Genomic DNA, 22114 nt, shown 5'->3' on the forward strand with positions numbered 1-22114 from the left:
AAAATCACAGTCATTTGGTTCCATATTGAAAAAAAACTGAAACTTTGAGTTTTTTTTCGAAAATACGTAGTTTTGTGAATTTTATTTAGTATTTCCAAAAAAAAAAGTTATTACATTCGAAATGTATAACACAAATTCCGATCATTTGATATCCATATTACGAAAAAATGAAATTTTGGGTATTTTTTCAAAAATACGTAGTTTTGTGAAAAATTGAGTATTTTCCAATTTGAGTTTCGAAAGGCATGAAAAAATCCTGATCGTTTGGTATTGTAAAAAAAACTAAAATATTTAATATTTTTCAAAATATGGAATTTTGTGAAAATTTTTAGTTTTGCCTTCCTCACCTCACTGAGGCAAGGCTATAAAATCACTCAAAAATTGAACTTTTTAAATAAGCCTCCCAGATATACCTTTACGTATAAATATCGACTCAGAATCAAATTCTGAGCAAATGTCTGTGCGTGTGGATGGACGTAGAATTTTTTTTCTCACTCACTTTTCTCAGAACTGGCTCGACCGATTTTGTCCGGATCTATGTTTTTGGATTTGCCTTCTGGTTCTTTAAGTCTTTTTTAAATTTCATCCGGCTTGGTGCAGTACTTTAAAAGATATGTTCGAAAAACTGTTTTGGTTGATACTAAAAAGGGTCATTATTTACATAATTTGAAAGCTCCGGCGGATAGCTGTCGGAACTTTACGCTCAGTGCACGCACACAAACACTGCAGTGCTTTCAAATGGTTCATTAAATTTATCATACCTAGATGGCAGCACTCAGATGTATAGTGTCTTTACTAAGTAAGCGTTAGCCAAAGCTTTCGTAGTGTGTGGTTGCAAGGCTTTTAGGAGGAAGGCAGCAACCACCTTCCGGTGGATTAAGTAACGTTTTTTTAAATACATTCGAAATGTATGAAAAATCCCGATCATTTGATACCCATATTAGAAAGAACATTCAGAAACAATAATTTTGAGTATTTTCTCGTGAAACATTGCATTTTCAAAATACAGGAAAAATACGTATTTTTGTGAAAATTTTCATGTTATTATGAGTGTAATCGATAGCTGCCATCATCCCGATTCCAAAACACTATAATGTTTTATGTAAGTATGATTTATCATACCATTATAACTAATGGCTCCCATATAGCCAAAATCCCACAAGCTCTGGACCTCTGGACCGTGCTTAACCCCTCGGTATCAAAACCGGACCAGTGCAAAACCGAGGCGTGCAAAACCAGGGCATGACTGTATAAAAAAATAAACGCAAACTTAAATTAGCTATCGAAAATTACTTTAAACATTTTTTTTTATTAAGCTGAGATTCAGCCTCTTGCAGTTCGAAATTTATGAAAAATTACTGATTGTCAGAATCACGGAGAAAAATGTGTTCGTGATGATGAAGAACACAGTTTTCAAGTAGTTTGCATTTTTTTTGTTTGTAATTTATTTGAAATTTTAGAAAACCTCAGTGAAAATTATAAAGACATTTTTTTTTAAACGGTGTTTTGATTCATACACCCAAAGGAAAAATATATCTCAAAATCTGCAACAGTGAATTTGCTGCAGAAAATGTTATATTTTATTACATTTTTTGCAGCAAGCCCATAGATCATTTTTGCCCGCGTGTAAACACGTCAGCGATCTGCAGTTCTCACCAACACATAGAATGCTGGCGCGTCCCCGAGCAACAATCTAGAGAGAACATTATGTTCGCGCTCTGTCCCTCACCATTCATCAAGCGTCCATGGCGCGGTGGTAGCGTGTCGGATCAGCAACCTAGAAGTTGATGGTTCAATTTTCGTTCTGTTAAGGTTTTTTTTTCTGCAATACAATCAATCTGCCGTCGGTAATGTCGATAATTGTCAGTAACGGGCAAAAATGTCATTCCCCTATATCGCAAAAAATGCATGAGGACAGTTTTCATGCAGATTCTGATATACTTTCATGCTGCCATGCATCAAAATCATGCGACCGCCGGTTGGGTGTATGTTTATAGGTCCATTTAAATTTTTTTTTTTCGTTTTAAAATGTTAGGTCTGTTCTGAAATTTCGTAAATGTTTAAAAGAAAACAAATCAGAATAGTTCACATAAGTTTCTTAAGATTAAAATTTTAAGAACAATCAGTAGTCTAATAAAGCATAAACAAAAAATAAATGTAGGAAAAAAATCTCAGCTTCGCGAAAATATTTTTTAATTATTTTGATTTTTTCTGTTGAGTTTTAAAAATAATTTTAAATTAAACAGCCTTTCCCCACCATTCGACTGTGCCAAACCTTTCGAAGCCCGAATGTGATGATTACACGACAAAGCCGCGACCCGATGAACTTGGTTGTTCACATTGTTCTTTTTTTTCGGGAATTCCCCCCCAACCACATGGACAAGCAGCAAAAATTGGACAAAAGTGTTCCCAGCACGGGAAAACGCCGGTTGGAAAAAGCATGCTTCCATGTATTGTGTATTTTTCGTTCTTGGTTCTTGGATTTTAGTGGAAATATTTGGGGTAGCTCCATTTTGGTTGATTGCATGCTTCAGACAAACAAAATCGTTAAGGGGGTTAACTTTGCTTTGGCATTGAACTATTATTTGGAAATATATAAATTCTCAAACCACCCCCAAATAACGGTAACTCAGCACATGCCAGTCCTGCCTGTCCCACCGCGTGTGACCACACAATAGCGAATTTATCACCACCAATTACATTTATTATAAGGATTTCGACGATATGTTTTTACTGGTCCAGGGAGGGGGGACCTGGAAGTCGCTCACCACAACAACAAGGCACAATCATCGTTTTGGCAGCCACTAAAAGGCGTAATTTGAGCCTATCGAGCTACAGGCACCCTGGGAGGGTTGACCAGCTTGGGACCGATTGGGGACGGGGCATGTTTGAGTAGTGCTGAGCATAATGCGATGGACAAATATTTTGGTTGGAAGGCAATTGAGAGTATACGTGGTTTGTAGAAATATTTATTCACGCTGAAATCGATTTTGGTTTTTTATTTCGACATTTTCCGAATTTGACTGAAACTTGATTTTGCTTTGTAGAATTTTTCAATCATATCTTGATACAACCCTTTCATTTGAACAACCTTTTTGAACAGTTCCCAAATGAACACAACCATAGCGATGCCGCAACCAACTCCCAGAATCATCCACGCTGGTAGGATATCGTCCATATCCAGGTAGATCTTACTGTCTACGTCGTCTCTTTCCCTTCGACCAACAACCGCGTTGATGATCAGCTGAATATTGTGTTGATTCCACCACTCGTAGATCCCGGCTTCGACTAGCTTCAGATGAATGTGTTCAAACTCCACGAGGAACGGATTCCGGAATGACATGAGGTACGCATTGAAAGCGTCCAAGGATCGAAAGTCCAGCGCCTCGTAAAACGGTTGTTTTCGTTCGTAATCGAAGCTAGTGATGGGAGCTATTTTCGCTGTGTCATCGTCCACAAAAACACCCATACCGGGTGTAGTTTCGTAAAATTCTTGTATACCATTGACAAATAACTTTCCTATCTGAGAGTGATTTGCAAACCACGGAAAGCGGTCGAGATCGGCGAAGAACCTAACTCCGGCACGAGCAGCATCCTCCAGTGTTTTGATCCGTTGAATTGACGGCTTGCTGATCATCAGCGAGATGATGCGGGTTTCGAATGCGTTGGACGCGAAGAACATTAAAATAATCAATGAATGCAAGACCATCTTCTCCCAACGACCTGCTTGGTGAAGATCATGGCGCTCGAAGCCACAAACCACGAGCAGAATTGGATCGTTTCTAAAGTGATCCGGAAAGATTTGCTTCACAGTCTCAGCCATGACTAAAATCACCAACAGTAAAATCCATACCTCCCGGCTGAACGGCAACAGCAACAGTTCAGCGGCATTCAGCGGTCTGTCCCGTGGAACCAGAATCCGGGTGATCATCGGTATAGTTGTGAAAACTGTTCTGAACCCATCCTGCCAGACATCGTTCTCGAGCTTGATGTCAACACTTTCGATCTCGTGCCTAAATTTATCCATACATTCGTTGAACGATTGCCCCAGAATGCATCCATGGTCAACTCGCATAACTTCAGTGTTGAAATAGGTACCCATTTCTTTGACCCAGCGAAGAACTGGGTCTGTCATGGAGACGAACGGCCGAACAGTATAGTAAGTGAGCAGTCGTCCCGTTAGTCTCCGATGAAAATTGGAGAAAAGATATCCCGGATGCATTCCTGGTGATAACTCCGCACACTTGACCGTATTGCACAGAAACAGAGCCAGTCTTTCACAGCCAAAATACGCCATCTTGTTGTAACGCCAGTTGACACCAACTTTCCTAATAAACAAACTCATCATATGCTTATTGGTGGATAGGACAAGCACCTTCGTAGCGGGATTGAACAACCCTGACAGGGCACTACCCCCCGTAAAATTCACTGAACGTTCCACAACCTTAGCATTGGTCCCCGGATAAATCAACACCATTGAAGGACTGTCCGGTATTTCGTCCAAGGTATCCCTACTCATCTGCGTTCCGTTGAACGTGAGTTTCACCACGTGGTCCAATCGAGGCGAACGCAGCACTTCACCCAGAATGTTGTCAAAGGGACGCCTCGGGGACATGTCGTAGAATACGCACGTGAACACTCCAGTATGGTGCCAGGCGTAATGCTCGACGGTTGAGACGAGATAATTCAGTGCTTTCGGATGGCAACCCCAAGTTGGGGACACGAATCCGATCAGGAGCACCGTTGTCAGCTTCATAGTTGCAAGGTGACTGTGTCGGAATCAATTGAATTGAAAATCTCTTGATTCTAATTTGTCAAAGTGCACTTCATTACTTTTTCGTAGTAGCATTTCAATTCAATTCAATTCAGTTTTTATTCATTCAGTTATCAATAAACAATTTGTTTTTCTTATATACCTAAATAGAGTTTTGGATTTCCTTTCAGCTATGAATTCACAAATTTGCACTCAGTGATACTATTAGAACTAGCAAAGGGGATTGATCCAAAGTAGGAAAAATTTCAACAAAAAAACCTACTACAATTGTTATAGACAGGGGGATAGAAAAAGGAAAACTTAAAAACTAGATCACAGGTGATTGATGTCTTTTGACGTCTAAGGCGGCTCACGGGTGGTAGATGTATTTCATCATTAGCTCGCTAAGAGCCAGGAATTGTTCCGCCTTGTTCCGGCAGGTTCGAAAGCGGGTCATCATCTCACCAGCCAGGGAGAAGAACTCTGGTAAGGTAAATAGATTTTCGCCGGTGACAGCATCTTGTTCTGCCGCAGTGCCACTCCCAGCAGCAGTCACACTTGCGTACGAGCGACCCCACCCTGGTGGAACCGCTGGTTTAGGTGCAGGCGTAGCTCTCGTAGACTGCAGAGGTTGCTTCGATGCAGCAGATTTCTGCTTCTTTTTCTCTTGCTCCTCGATATAGTTTTTCCTTGCGGCACACCCACGATAGTTTGCCGTGTGGTTACCTTGGCAATTGGCGCACTTCACAAGGGACTTATGTTTTTGAGCGTTGTCGTTATCGCCCAAGCTCGTCTTGCGGGGCAAAGTACACCTCTCGGTAAAGTGTTCTTCACCGCACTTCACACACTTTGGTGGCAGGTTACAGTGTCGAGAACCGTGGCCAAAGCGCTGGCAACGATGACATTGTGCTGTATCGGCCGGATTCTTGGAGTAGAATCTCCAGGTAACCCAGAATCCGTCCAGAGTCTTGTTCCGTCGGAGGTCCTGAATTTTTACAGCACCACGATCAAAGTACAACAGGTACAACACGTGAGTACCTGTAACCGTAGTCGTACGCGAGAGCACTTTGATGTCTCGCGGATGCACACCAACGTCAGCAAGGTGTTGGGTCAGATCTTCAATTGATCGATCTTGATAGCCTTGCAAAACGATTTTTACAGGAACATTTTGAGCAAGGTCAAACGTATAAAATTTCACATTGTGCAATTTCAGGACCATTTGCACTTTATCGAAATTCTTCTTGCTCAAAGTAATGACCTGCACTGCAGTCTTACCAATCTTCAAGCTGTATTCTTGCCCTTCCAATAGCTCGTCCACGCTGTCGGCTATTGTGTCGATGACGAATATCGGCGGAGGTCTTTTTTCCTTCGCCGCCGTAGTAGTAGCGCCGCTCCGTTTCTTCGACTTGCTTGTTGTGCCATCGTCGTCGTCGTCGTCGTCACCGTCATCAACGCTGCTGATGCTGATGTCATTGTCATCTCCCTCTTGTTCTTCGTCACTGAGCGGAGTGTACGTGTTTCTCGTAGGGATGTTTACAGTTGTGGATTGCTGCTGCTGCTGCGTTCCAGAATTACTGCCGGAAGGAACCTGGTTCTTCTGGCCACTTTTGCTCAACCTGCCTCTCGTACGAACGGGGCTACGTACCGGTACAATTGGACGGATGTTGGTGTTGGCATGGAGCAGATTAGAGTTGATTCCATCTTGACCCGCTGGTGAGGTTAGGATGGCGGCGTTGTTCGTCTTGGCACCTTTTTTCACTCGGCCAGTTGAAGTGCTTCGGGACTGCCTCGAGGCCACACTCGAGTTCCCGCGTCCCCGGCCGGGTTTAGGCATCCCGGGGGAGATGTTTGCGGACAATCACTTGTAATTTACGACGTAATTTTCGGAAAAACTGTGGAGCACCGAAAACTTTGTTGTTACCGGCTGTAGGGTTGGTCGAACGATGTAGTAGCATTTCATACAATGTAAAACTCATCAGTTTTATTGTTCGAAGTTCACTATGAAACCGATAGGTTATACATTGTTGTGCTTGTTTGCCGCGTCATGCGCCCAAAACACCCCCACTCTGGAGTACGTACTGCGAGTGATCGAGTACATGTCCGGAGCGCAAGCTGGTACGTTGAGCTGCATCTTCTACGACATCGCACCCCGGACTCCTTTCGACAACATTCTGAACGACCTTCTGAAATCACCCCAACTAGACCACGTCATCAAATACATAGTCAATGGAACGAATCAGGACCGTCTCCAGAATCTACCAAAACATCCGTCAATGCTAGTGATGCATCCCGGTAATAATTTGAGCCACTTGGAACGTACAAAAACGGTACGAAATATGGACTCGATCTTGTGGCAACTGGATCCGGCAACCAAAGTGCTCGTGATCGTCAACAACTCTTATCCGACAGTGCTGGACAGAATCAGTGCTGAGATCAAAGCTTGGCACTTCACTAATGTGATCTACGTTGACGAGGACGCCAACGGAGTCCGCCTCAGCAATTCAGCATACTACGTAGATTTGTCCACCATGCCACACCCAAAGCGTCTGTACAGCTACCTCCGACGAAGGTTAAAGGGAAGAAACATTTCCTTTTTTCACGACAACTTTCTGGAACCAACATCAGAACACTACCTTTGGGTGACTGAGGTAGCACGGTACTTGAACACGAAAGCTGTTCAATACCGGCATCACTGCGAAAACCTCTCCGAAACAGCTCACGCTCGCTGCATGTCCCAGCAGAAGACACAACTCGACAAAGTTGACATCAACTTGAACAGCAACAAGGCACTGATACTGTTCGATCCTCTATATCGCGGATTCAACATTTTCTTCACCAACATCCCGCTGATATCAAGAATTGTAGTCCCCCGCGATAGACACATCCTGTTCGTCGTGTGTGGCTTCGAGCGGCACAATCTTCACACCGCAGGGCGCTGGGAGCGGATCATCTTGCAGGCGCTGGTCGTACTGATGTTCTTCGTGTCCAACGCGTACGAAACCAAGATCATCTCGCTGATGATCAACCAACCGTCGGCTCAGCGGATCAAGACGCTCGAGGATGCTGCCGCGGCCGGGATCAAGTTTTACACGAATCTCGCGGAGTTCCCGTGGCAGAGAAACAACTCCGTCGTCGGAAAGTTGCTGGTTGACGAAGAAATGTCTATTTATGACGCATTTCCGGGAGTTGGCATGCTGGTGTCGCAGGACACGGCTGACATTTCCGATGTGTTTGCTTTCGACTACGCACGGGGTCAACCGTGGTACGTGCTGTTGGAGGACGAATTCTTCACTACTTGCGTGGTGTATAGTACGGCGTACCGGAGTCCATTACTGGAGATTTTCGGGTACGTCTACAATGCCATGCTGGAAGCCGGAATCTGGAACCTGTGGAAGCGTCGATACCAGCACCTGATACGGGGGTTGATCCTCAGCAGTCGGCCGAAGGTGAACTGCGAAAGTACGATTTATCTGGATTTTGAAGACATGCAACTGGCTTGGATTGTGCTGGCGATCGGATTCTTTGCTGGTAGCATTGGGTTTGCTGGAGAACTGGTTAGAAAGCGTTTTGGAAGCATTTTCAAATTTAGAAAGAGTTTTAACTAAATGAAGTTGCTGAACACGCATACAGACTACTTTCAATATTTTGAAATTGAATCAAATTGCTACTAAAAATTGAAAGTTCTTTTTGAGCTTACTTCTTCATTACCAAAATCATAGAGATCGTGGAATATCGCTAATTTATGTTTCATAAATGGGTAATTCTCTACCAACTCACACGAAATCGGGAAAAGTTGCCCCGACCCCGTTTCGATTTGCGTGAAACTTTGTCCTAATGGGTAACTTTTGTCCCTGATCACGAATCCGAGGTCCGTTTTTTGTTATCTCGTGACGGAGGGGCGGTACGACCCCTTCCATTTTTGAACATGCGAAAAAAGAGGTGTTTTTCAATAATTTGCAGCCTGAAACGGTGATGACATAAAAATTTGGTGTCAAAGGGACATTCATGTAAAATTAGACGCCCAATTTAATGGTGTACTCAGAATTCCGAAAAAACGTATTTTTCATCGAAAAAAACACTAAAAAAGTTTTAAAAATTCTCCCGTTTTCCGTTACTCGACTGTAAAAATTTTTAGAACATGTCATTTTATGGGAAAATTAATGTACTTTTCGAATCTACATTGACCCAGAAGGGTAATTTTTTAATTTAGAACAAAATTTTTCATTTTAAAATTTCGTGTTTTTTCTAACTTTGCAGGGTTATTTTTAAGAGTGTAATAATGTTTTACAAAGTTGTAGAGCAGACAAATACAAAAATTTTGATATACAGACATAAGGAGTTTGCTTATAAACATCACGAGTTATCGCGTTTTGAAAAAGTTACTTTTTGCGTTTCTCTTTGTTTCGTCGTCGTGTCTGTCGCGGGTGACCATGAATAGCCATGATCGATGACGACCAACTTTTCAAAACTTTTTTTCGTAAATTCGCGATAACTCGTGATGTTTATAAGCAAACCCCTTATGTCTATATATCAAAATTTTTGTAAGTGTCTGCTCTACAACTTTGTAGAACATTGTTACATTCTAAAAAATAACCCTGCAAAATTAGAAAAATACGAAATTTTAAAATGAAAATTTTTGTTCTAAATAAAAAAATGACCCTTCTGGAGACCGGCCCGTGGCTTAATGGCTACGGCTCCCGCCTCATAAGCGGAAGGTTCCGGGTTCGATTCCCGACCGGTCTCCTTGAAATTATTCGACTATAATTGAACTTTGAATATGAACAAAAAAACGCATGGAATCAGGTGGGATTCGAACTCACACCTTTGGATTGGTGGTCAGATGCTCTAGCCACTCGACCACCGAGGGTTGACAACCCTTTAGTGAATTAATCCGTAGTGGTGAAATAATGTCACAAGGTCATTTACTATATAATACAACAATCCCTTCCCAACGATTCCCCTACACACACTACACACCATATTCTATAAATAACTCGAAGTGGTTGGTACGGTATGTCCTCACTTCTTCTTCTTCCCCTGATGATTCCATGAAATGTGGGTGCCGTTCATAGAATCTGTCTCTTGCGGTTAATGCAACGCAGTAGGCCGGGCCGCTTTAGTGAGTGTAATACATTTCGGGGGTTCTCAAAAGTACTGCAATCATTAATAATGACAAGAAAGAACTTGAGGCGTAATCTAACCATAAGTTCTTCCCGGATGCTTTCTTCGGACTGGCTGCGCTTGTGTTCGATTAGATTAGATTAGATTAGAAATGAAAAAATGACCCTTCTGGGTCAATGTAGATTCGAAAAGTATATTAATTTTCCCATAAAATGACATGTTCCAAAAAATTTTACAGTCGAGTAACGGAAAATGGGAGAATTTTTTTAATCTTTTTTAGTGTTTTTTTCGATGAAAAATACGTTTTTTCGGAATTCTGAGTACGCCATCAAATCGGGTGTCTAATTTTACATAAAAGTCCCTTTGACACCAAATTTCTATCTCATCACCGTTTCAGGCTGCAAATTATTGAAAAACACCTCTTTTTTCGCATGTTCAAAAATGGAAGGGGTCGTACCGCCCCTCCGTCACGAGATATCAGAAAACGGACCTCGTATTCGTGATCAGGGACAAAAGTTACCCATTAGGACAAAGTTTCGCGCAAATCGAAGAGGGGTCGGGGCAACTGCTGTGTGAGTTGGCGGAGAATTACCCTAATACCAAGTCACAAGTTAAGAAATGCTAAAGTCATTTAAACATACCATTTCAATCCTTCGGACACCTAGTTTCGAGTAGGAATCTCACAATACGATGCCGTCGTGTTAACTTGTCGTACGTCGCTATTTGACGTTCCGAGAAAAACGCGTTTTAATGTTTGACCTTGAATAAACAAAAACGAGAGCACGCAATGTAAACAATAACACACGCGTTTTGTTTGGCTGACCATTCTGTGCATTTTCCCAAAGTTTGGTTGAATTTGGTTACCGGAGTCCCAAATTATAATTACAAATGTTAACGGTAGTCGGGCTTGCACGTGTGTCAAACGCGTTCTGACCTGAAATCCCTTTGGCCAATTGTCGCACTTACATCAATTTTCAGGCTGTGTCAAGATAGCACGACAAGATTGAAACTTCTTTCATATGAAAAGTGACAAAAATGCACGAAGTTTTTACGGTTTTTGTTGAATATCTCAAGATTGAAATCGAATTGTTGGGATCTGTGAGGGTCAAAAGATGAGGCATTGTGGGCTGCACAAAATGGCGTTCTTAACTCAATTTGGCCCAAAATCGACATACAGTATGTAAAAAAAGTATTTACACCCCTTGGGCACTATGCACATATTGTGATGAAACATCTAAACAATTTAATGTTGACAGAAACCTAGTACTACGTTTTGTTCAGAAACTCATGCCAGACATTTTGCTACAAAAAGCTCATGAAAAGATGATTTCTATAAAAAGTTATATAACAAATACTATTACGAAAATAAAAAAGGTGCAAAAAGTTTGTACACCTTTCGAAAAATTAACATAAATAATGTTATTTGTTGACAAATCACCATAAATCCAGTCTCCCAACTTCAAATAGGCATCCTTGACTGATTTATAAAATAATTTGGATTGAATATAAAGTTTACTAACAACTTAGTATAAAAGTTTATATAACTCTGGAAATTCTATATAAAACTTATCTAAACTTAATTTTGCAAACTTTTAATTCAACTAAATGTCAATATATTACCATATAATTGCTAAATAAACATTTTGGAGTGGGTATAACACCGTTTTGGGGTATTTGTATCGATAGAATAGATTTTCGTTGGAATTTCGTACCAACCCGGAATTACGTCGTCGGAAAATCCGCCGGCATCGAACCGGTCCACAATTCTTAAGTCAACCTATGTGGCATCGGAAAGGGCATAAAATTTCCGATCTTTTGATACCCATACATCTAGGTTTTCTATAAAACCCACGATTTTAAATACCTAGGTAAAAACGTTGTTATGGTTTTGTTTGAGCAATCTGCCAAAAATGTATGGAATTTCGTAATTTTTGTTCTCGTGGATCAAACTTACTTTTTGCCCAGGTATTTAAAAACGTGAGTTTTATAGAAAACCTAGATGTATGGGTATCAAAAGATCGGAAATTTTATGCCCTTTTCGATGCCACATAGGTTGACTTAAGAATTATGGACCGGTTCGAATGCCGGCGGATTTTCCGACGACGTAATTCCGGGTTGGTACGAAATTCCAACGAAAAATCTATTCAATCGATACAAATACCCCCAAAACGGTGTTATACCCACTCCAAAATGTTTATTTAGCAATTCTATGGTAATATATTGGCATTTAGTTGAATTAAAAGTTTGCAAAATTAAGTTTAGATAAGTTTTATATAGAATTTCCAGAGTTATATAAACTTTTATACTAAGTAGTTAGTAAACTTTATATATAATCCAAATCATTTTTTTAATCAGTCAAGGATGCCTATTTGGAGTTGGGAGACTGGATTTATGGTGATTTGTCAACAAATAACATTATTTATGTTAATTTTTCGAAAGGTGTACAAACTTTTTTTGCACCTTTTTTATTTTCGTAATAGTATTTGTTATATAACTTTTTATAGAAATCATCTTTTCATGAGCTGTTTGTAGCAAAATGTTTGGCATGAGTTTCTGAACAAAACGTAGTACTAGGTTCCTGTCAAACTTTAAATTCTTTACATGTTTCATCACAAAATGTGCATAGTGCTCAAGGGGTGTAAATACTTTTTTTACATACTGTACGACGCTGTGCTGTAAAGCGAACAATTTGATTTGATTTCTGAGCGTGGGTTTTCTCAGTTTCAGTCATAGTTGATAATCTTAGATCTAATTCTTGGGATAATCCAAAACTATCTAATCGACATAACTTTCCAGCAAGCGGTATTTGCCCCACAGCCGTACGTCCCAAATTCCGGAAAGCCCCACAAAACACACGTGTCTCGCCCCTGAAGGGGCAACCCCATTTTCGGGAAGACACCATCACTCCGCCCAGAAACGCGTGGTCGACCCACCAAGTGTAATTAAATTTCATTTTGCACAAATTTGAGTGTAAACAATTTGGGGCCCGAAATGTCCCCTCGAAAAGGTCCTTGCGGCCAGACGACTTTCAGCGGGCAGAGAAAGATGTTTTCGGGGAAGGTGGTGGAACGGGGGTCGACCCAAAATGACGACGACGCCATGCTAGAGATAGAAAATAATTGAAATTATAATTAGACCATGTCTTGGATGCGTAGGCTGGCCCGAATGGTTTTGGGGGGGGTGAAATTCTGATTGCGGAGAAGCATTTGATGCTAATTATTCAGAGGATTGAATTTAATTGGATTCTGACGTGTAATTTGGGTGTGTTTGACGGGGCAGGCAGGATGTCTGCCGTTCGTAATCGCTTGAGATTACCATTTTGGGAGGGCTATCAAGTAAGATACTTGAGCGATTAGCAGAAATTGACAGAACTTCTTGGAAAATTGTTAATTATCTAGATTTTCTGTTGATACGGCTTCTGGAAAATTTGCAAAAAAAAATCATAATTGATTAAATGCTTTTTAAAACTGTTGAGAATGTTTAGTTCTGTAATGGCTTGCTAATACTCCTGTTTAAACTATTCATTCTCCTAAGCGTAAATGTACAACTTTTAACATAATCCTTCCGCGACCCTCACACAATTTACTGCTTGACTACACACAGCCCAACATCAGAGGGCATCCGGCGGCAACAGGACCGGTACCTGCCTGTAGCGCACACCCTGCCGTCGTAAATTAACATTTAAATAGTTTCTCGACTGTTTGTACCCACTGCAAATTTAATAGAGTTTCCGCCACCAGACATTTGTGCTGGCCATTTCGCAACACTTCAACAGTGTTGATTCTTCTACAAAGGGTGAAACTACAGCCGTGCAACTCTCTTCAAATTGCCCTCGTTTTGCTTGGTTCAGCACAAAAGGGTAGCGCAGCCTTCCTCGAAAGGATTAAACAATTTATGGAATTTCCTGTCGCTGAGTCGGCGAACTGCTCCTACATAGTATCCAACAATGCCACAAGGCATCACTAGTTTAATCCCCAAATGATTTCCTCCAATCTGCGGAGCGTTAACCAGTTATCACGTCAACCCATCGAAAATCATCCCAATTAGCGCAAAATTCCCCACTCGTGAAACCACCATTATTTCTAACTCATCCAGGTCAGCGAGCACACCAAAAAAAAAAGAGCCCTGATGAAAAATTAACGCGAAAAGCTGTGAAATAACACGTCAGGTAAAATTAATCGCCCAAGTGGGCAAAACGCTTCATTACGAGCATGCACGAGTGGCCGCCCGAAATGCGGCAACCGGCGGAACAAACTTTGCGCCCGGGAGATGGCACTGCTCTCACACACGGTGGGGGGGGTTGCAGAACTGCAGGGGCGTAAAACAGGCCCTGGCAGCGTTTGCTTTTTGTTTGCTCCATTATAATGCGATGCTGTAAATGCGATTTCGAGGAAGAGTTTTAATTAAAACGTGGCTCATAATTGGAGGGAGAGCGTTTCCTTGGTAACGTGGTGCTGTTGATGCGAATCCGGGAGCGCTTTTGTAGCTCGTGGTGGACCAGGGGTGCAATAAATGGAAAACTTGAATAATTAGAACCAACGAGTAAAACAAAAACCTTATTTTTGCAGAAGCACTATATCAACCCTCAAATGCCATCAAGTATTGTTTCTTTGCAGTTTATGGTTTAAAACGTGATTTTCAGGCATTCCTTATATTTATTCATATTTTATTTGATCACCATCGTGTTCCCCGGACAATTTTACATATGAATCAATGCACATCTCAAATTAACCCGAACCATTGCCGAGAAACAGCCCTTCAAAAATAAAAACTTAAATTTCCTATACAAAAATAAGCACGAGACCTACGCTTGTGCTCAAGGTCTACATTGTCTATTGTTTGAACTTTATGTCACCCCTCCCCCTTCAAAATTGTTCCGAAAAATCAGGGAGCAAAAAAAATTTTTTTCAAAAAAAATATCAAAATTTCAATGGAAATAGCAGTCTAATCAACTGAGAACTATCTTAAATGCCTTTATCTGCATTGATAATCATATTAAACATGTTTGGACTCGTTTAAAAATACGTTCTCGCAAAAATAAAATTTTCGTCAGTATTTAGAAATTTTTGAAATCAATGATTGCAAAACAACTGGACAGGTGTATAATGCATTTTTAAACACTTTTTTCATTCAAATGTTAACACCGTGAACTGTAATTTCATTTTTTTTTTTTGCCCACTTTGACTAATTTTGTTGGGGTCATTATTTTGGCCATGAAATAGGGTCCTTAAGCTAAAACTATTCTAAAAAGTTAAAATTTTGAAAGTTGTTTTTTTTTATTATTTGATATACCCTCAAAGGGACATTGCTAAAATTGTCTAGAACTATGGTTAATTTAGACTAATTTCGTTGGGGTCATTATTTTGGCCATGACATAGGGTTCTTAAGCTTAAATTATTCTTAAAAGTTGAAATTTTGCAAATTGATTTTTTATTATTTGATATACTTCCTATGGAGCAATTCTCTACGAAATCGGTATTTTTACTTAAATTTAAATTTTTGTATTTTTTAATCCGACTGAAACTTTTTTGGTGCCTTCGATATGCCCAAAGAAGCCATTTTGCATCATTAGTTTGTCCATATAATTTTCCATACAAATTTGACAGCTGGCCATACAAAAATGATGTATGAAAATTCAAAAATCTGTATCTTTTGAAGGAATTTTTACATCGATTTGGTGTCTTCGGCAAAGTTGTAGGTATGGATATGGACTACACTGATAAAATATGATACACGGTAAAAAATTTTTTGGTGATTTTTTATTTAACTTTTTTTGACTAAAAATTGATTTGCTAAAAAACACTATTTTTAATTTTTTTAATTTTTTGATATTTTTTATAGGACATAAAATTTCCAGGTTGTGCAAATAATCTTTGAGCGAGTTTGAATTTTTGAATCAATACTGATTTTTTCAAAAAATCGAAAAATTGGTCGCAAAAATTTTTTAACTTAATTTTTCGATGTAAAATCGGATTTGCAATCAAAAAGTACTTTAGTGTAATTTTGATAAAGTGCACCGTTTTCAAATTAAATTCATTTTTAGGTGACTATTTTGAAAATAGTCGAAGTTTTTCATTTTTTTTAAATTAGTGCACATGTTTGCCCACCTTTGAAAAAATATTTTTGAAAAGCTGAGTAAATTCTCTATATTTTGCATTTTTGAACTTTGTTGATACGACCCTTAGTTGCTGAGATATTGCCATGCAAAGAATTAAAAACAGGAAAATTGATGTTTTCTAAGTCCTACCCAAACAACACACCATTTTCTAACGTCGATATCTCAGCAACTAATGGTCCGATTTTCAATGTTAAAATATGAAACATTCGTGAAATTTTCCGATCTTTTCGAAAATAATACCTTAAAAATTTTAAAATCAATACTAACATTTCAAAAGTCCCAAACATTCAATATTACGCCTTTTTAAAATGTTAGTCTTGGTTTGAAAATTTTGAAAATATTTTTTTCGAAAAGATCGGAAAATTTCACGAATGTTTCATATTTTAACATTGAAAATCGGGCCATTATTTGCTGAGATATTGATATTAGAAAATGGTGCCCTGTTCCTTCCTGTTTTTAAACCTTTGCATGGCAATATCTCAGCAACTAAGGGTCGTATCAACAAAGTTCAAAAATGCAAAACATAGAGAATTTTCTCAGCTTTTCAAAAATATTTTTTCAAAGGTGGGCAAACATGTGCACTAATTTTAAAAAATAAAAAACTTCGACTATTTTCAAAAAAGTCACCTAAAAATGAATTTAACTTGAAAACGGTGCACTTTATCAAAATTTTACTTAAGTACTTTTTAATTGCAAATTTGGTTTTACATCGAAAAATGAAGTTGATAAATTTTTGCGACCAATTTTTCGATTTTAAAAAAAAATCAGTATTGATTCAAAAATTCATAACTCGCTCAAAGATTTTTTGCACAACCTGGAAATTTCTGAAAAGTTGGCATTTGATGTTCTCTAAAACATATCAAAAAATTAAAAAAATTAAAAATAGTGTTTTTTTTCAAATCAAGTTTTAGTGAAAAAAAAGTTAAATAAAAAATCACCAAATTTTTTTTATCGTGTATCATATTTTTTCAGTGTAGTCCATATCCATACCTACAACTTTGCAGAAGACACCAAATCGATCAAAAAATTCCTTCAAAAGATACAGATTTTTGAATTTTCATACATCATTTTTGTATGGCCAGCTGCCAAATTTGTATGGGAAATTATATGGACAAACTAATGCTGCAAAATGGCTTCTTTGGGCATACCGAAGGCGCCAAAAAAGTTTCAGTCGGATTAAAAAATACAAAAAAAATCGAATGACCGAAATCTGAGAGAACTGCTCTAAGGGACTTTACTGAAATTGGCTAGAGCTATGGAATAATTTTGACCAATTTCATAGGGGTCAGTTATTTGATCATGAAATGGGGTCCTTAATTAATGAAATAAAATCAAGTTTTGAAAGCTGTTTTTTTATTTTGTTATATCCTCTAAGGGAATTAATTTATTTATTGAGAATTTTTGAAATGTGAATAACAAAAAACGTTTATTATTTTTACAGAGCCAGTCGGCGTTGATGCAAATTGCAATTTAACCAAAACAATAACTTTTTCTGGTTATGGAGACATACCAGTTCAATAACAATTTTTGTTATTATGCTGCTCTACCTCACCGCACAAAATAACAAATCGTGTTATTCCTTCATGATTCCTTCTGTGTTATTGGTTTGTTATTGCAACAACAACATAATAACAGTTTAAGATTTTTTTTTGATTTTTGTTATTTTAACAAGTAATCCGATCATTCCAATAACATATTTCGATCTTCTCACAATATCAAAAACTGACCTTCCCAAGTTATTTCCGTCTGCTCGGTAAACCTTTACTAAAATGGGTACAAGTAAAGATGGGTATTATTCCGGCGTATTTAAAACCTCTAAAAGTTAGGTTTAACTCAATCAAATTACTTTGTAAAGGAGTTAAAATCGTAAAACAAACAAAAATTCCAAAATAAACACCGAACAGAGCAAAACCTTCAAACTTCATTGTACTTATTTTTGTAATAAAATATTTATGATTATCATCAAGCGCCTTGTTAGACGCTTGTAATACTCCGAAATATAAAATATTTAAAGCGAAAGCACATCAACTGACTTTTCAATTGGCCAAACCAAGCGTTATTACCTGCTGGGAAAACTTAATCATCTTGTTTCGAACACATACACATTCTTTTACATATGTGTGCCAACACACTTACGTACTTGCAGACGCGTACAAAAACATCAAAGGGAATGGCTTTGCGTAGCTGTTTTAGCAGTCACGTTACAGCAGTGCAGGAAACCGAGCAGACGAATTTATCAAAATGTGCTCATTTTTTCACATTTTCCCCCAACATTTCATAACGACATCCAGCTTATCTCGGGACGGCACAATAAAATAAAGAACGCACTTTGTTTACGAGAGACTCCACCAAACTCCACTCTAACTCCCCTCCGTAATACGTTCTGTGTAAGACGATCCCCAGCTTTTGTGCTAAATTTATTTGCATACATAATGTTTGTCGTAAATACAAACTCTCCCCTCCAGCTCCTCAAACTGCTCCGCATTTTCCTCATTATCCAGGCATCCTTGTCTGGGAGGAGACGAAGGACATCCATAAAAATGGGAAGTCTTTCGAGCACATGTGCGACTCGTCGTGAAGCGTTAATCCTTATTGTTCGAAAGTTCCGTCACCGGGGGTGAATCGGGACAACGGTCTGAAATTTTAGAGCAGTCTGGTTTTTAGAGCACTTATCTAGACTTTTTTTGATTAGGTCCTATAAACATATGAATCACAAAAGCTTGTAGGACCTTTTCAAAAATCAAAAAATCAAATTATTCGCTCTACAGCATTGCCTTGGCGTTCTCGATTGCGAGATTCCTACTCGAAACTAGGTGTCCGAAGGCTTGATTGTTGAGGCAATTGCAAACCTCTTTTTACACCTTAGCTTCCATCCACCCCGGAATTCTTACTGACGACCTTTGGATTGTGAGTCCAACTGCCTACCAGCGAATCCACCGAGGCAGGACCCAGGGAGACGACTCCTACACCTGGACTGAGCTAACGACCTAACACCTCTAGGTTAGACCGGGACCAACATTTACTACCCCATCCGACGGAAGGCGTGATCAGACAAATCTCGTCTCAAAATTTGCCACCGGGACCTTCTGGGATCGAACCCAGGCCGACTGGGTGAGAGGCAATCACACTTACCCCTACACCACGGTCCCGGCTTTTCAAAAAAAAACTCTAATTATGTGAAAGCTCAAATTCTGACTTATCTCTGTTGTTTTGTTTTTTCTTATTAAAATCGAAAATGTCAAAATGTGGCTAAATTCGCGCAATTCGTCAAAAAGGTGTCTCAATTCGCCCCCAGATGACGGTAATGTAAGTTTGGTGGGAAAAATCCAACGAAAAAAGTGAAACTTATGGTCACCCTAATTTCCCTAAAATGGATCCCATTACAGCTCAGCAATTCGACACGCACAAAGAATCACTCAGAAGTCATATTGTCCACAGCTTCTGGAATCAACTCCAAGAAGTGGCACAAAACCTTCCAACGAAACCGGAAACCAAGCGGTATCGATGGCCTACTATATCGGCACAAGCTGAATCGTTAAGTTGTCAGTATACTGTAGGAAGTCAAAATATGCCTCCATTGTTGGTGATGACAAAAGATTAGAGGGGATGACGGGCGTCGTCCTGACTGCCCTGGAATCCTGCTTCTCATCGGTTTTACGTGACGGATTTGACTTGATGCGAACGGAACCAAGGAAGCACAGACAAATTGACGTGAATTTCTTTTGGATTCCGCCAATCAACAATTTAGCCGTCAATTTGAGTGATTCGAAACTCACCACCGCTCCTTTGAATGCGTTTGACAATAGCAATACTTTTGAGATTTCGGTCATTCGATTTTTTTCGTATTTTTTTATTGTGGATTTAGTTGGTACCTGGATTTCCTGGCATCTTCTCACGGTCATTGGAAACGGTCGTGGATAAATCTGAAAAATGAAACTATTGACACTACGCCCCCCGGGGCATGGCCTTCCTCTAACGTGGGATTACTGCTCCAGCGCCTCTGACGAGACAGGAGAAACCGGGACCGACGTTTTACTTCACCATCCGATAGAAGCTCAGTGGATAAGGCGGGAATCGAACCCGCGTCTCATAGCATCATCGGGATCGGCAGCCGAAGCCGCTACCCCTGCGCCACGAGACCCCTAGGGATAAACCTAGGGGTTCTCAATATTAGTGAAAAAGTTCAAGTTATAGAAAAAAATATGGATGAAAATTTTGATTTTTGATCACTCCTCCGACATTAGGAATTATAGTTTGAACATGCTCGCAAATTTTGTATTCAGTCGGAAATATATTATATTTCTTGAAAAAAGTTTCATTTTTAACCACATGATCACCCCTAATTCTGGATCGATTCCGCCATCACGCGACCGCGTGCCCCATTTGTTTGTCAACAAAGCTGCAGCTGGATGGTGAGACGAAGTGAGAGGGGTACAAGATCCGCCTAAACCTTTTTTGGTGCCTTCAGTATGCCCAAAGAAGCCATTTTGCATCATTAGTTTTTCCATATAATTCTCCATAAAAATTTGGCAGCTGTCCATTAAAAAATGATGTATGAAAATTCAAAACTCCATATCTTGTGAAGGATTTTTTGATCGATTTGGTGTCTTCGGCAAAGTTGTAGGTATGGATAAGGACTACACTGAAAGAAAAAGGTAAATGGTAAAAAAATTGGGTTTTTTTTTCATTACAGTTTTGTCACTTTTTTTTATATTCTGATATGTTTTAGGGGAAATAAAATGGCAACTTTTCAGAAATTTCCAGGATGTGCAAAACATCTTTGACATCTTTAGTGAAATTTTGATTAAGTGCACCGTTTTCAAGTTATAACCATTTTTAGGTAACTTTTTTGAAAATAGTCGCATTTTTTCATTTTTAAAATTTGTGCCCATTTTTGCCCACCATTGGAAAAAATATTTTTTGAAAGCTGCTATATTTTGCTTTTTTGAACTTTGTTTATACGTCCTTTAGCTGCTGAGATATTGCCATGCAAAGATTTAAAAACAGGAAAATTGATGTTTGCTGAGCCTCGTCCGAACAACCCTCCTTTTTCTAATGTCGATATATCAGCAACTAATGATCCGATTTTCAATTTTAAAATATTAAACATTCGTGAAATCATCCGATCTTTTCGAAAACAATTTTTGTTTCGATCAGGACTATCATTTCAAAAGGACGTAATATTGAATGATAAGAAAATGAAGTTTAAAAAATTAAGCGACCAATATTTCGATTTTTTGAAAAAAATCAGTATTCATTCAAAAATTCATAACTCAGTCAAAGATTTTCAGCATATAATGTAAATTTCTTAAATGCTGGCATTGGATGTCCCCTAAAACATACCAGGAAATAAAATAAAAACGTTTTTTTGCAAATCAAGTTTTAGTGACAAAAAGTGAAATAAAAAATCACAAAAAATCACCTTGTATAATTTTTTTCAGTGGTGGAACTCAGTCTGAGCTATTGGATGCATTATGGGGTGTTTTATAACGATTTTTCAAAGGAAATATTTTATTTCTTTCGAGATATTTCGATCCAAAATTTGAAGCCATCCAAAATTTCAAGCCATTCCTCGTAGAATCTCCCAATCATATTCAATTACAGCCGTTTTCTCCGGATTTCAAAGTCAATCTCTCTAGCCCAATAGATCTATAACGAAAGGATCAAAGCACCATTAAACTCCCCCAAAATCCACCGCAAATTGATTCCAACTAGCTTTCGGAAATCCAACCTAGCGTTCGGTTTCAATCGATTGACCTCTGCTCTGAAAGGAAGGATCGGCAAGTTTCCCCTTTTACGGTTTGCTGCTAAAAGTTCCTGCCTGGAATCCTTCCCTGAAGAGCAAACCATCCGAGGTGAATGAAAACACAAATTGCTGCTACCATTTTGCTCGTCGTTTGACCTTACTTTGAACAGGAGGGTTAGGAGAGGTTGGTCAGATTGGTATCACTTTCAATAACTACAAATTTTATGTAGCTTTCTTAAACACTAATTTACCCAACGCTATCCAACCTCCCCTATTCAGTGCCGATCGAGATGCCCACCCTCTATCCTCCCCCTTCAAAGCAAACAATTTCCCTCCTTCCTCCCTTAGGATTTTTCCGCGAACATAATCCTTTCAT

At 39.1% G+C, this 22114-nt stretch overlaps 1 protein-coding gene across 10 annotated transcripts in view; it reads left to right on the forward strand.

The window, feature by feature from the left end:
- The window catches only part of LOC6044582 (RNA binding protein fox-1 homolog 1), a 520873-nt gene that overhangs the window by 65061 nt on the left and 433698 nt on the right, over positions 1 to 22114 (forward strand). The gene's annotated exons all lie outside the window — the stretch shown is intronic.

The sequence above is a fragment of the Culex quinquefasciatus genome, chromosome 3, assembly GCF_015732765.1.
Source record: "Culex quinquefasciatus strain JHB chromosome 3, VPISU_Cqui_1.0_pri_paternal, whole genome shotgun sequence".
Lineage (NCBI taxonomy): Eukaryota > Metazoa > Arthropoda > Insecta > Diptera > Culicidae > Culex > Culex quinquefasciatus.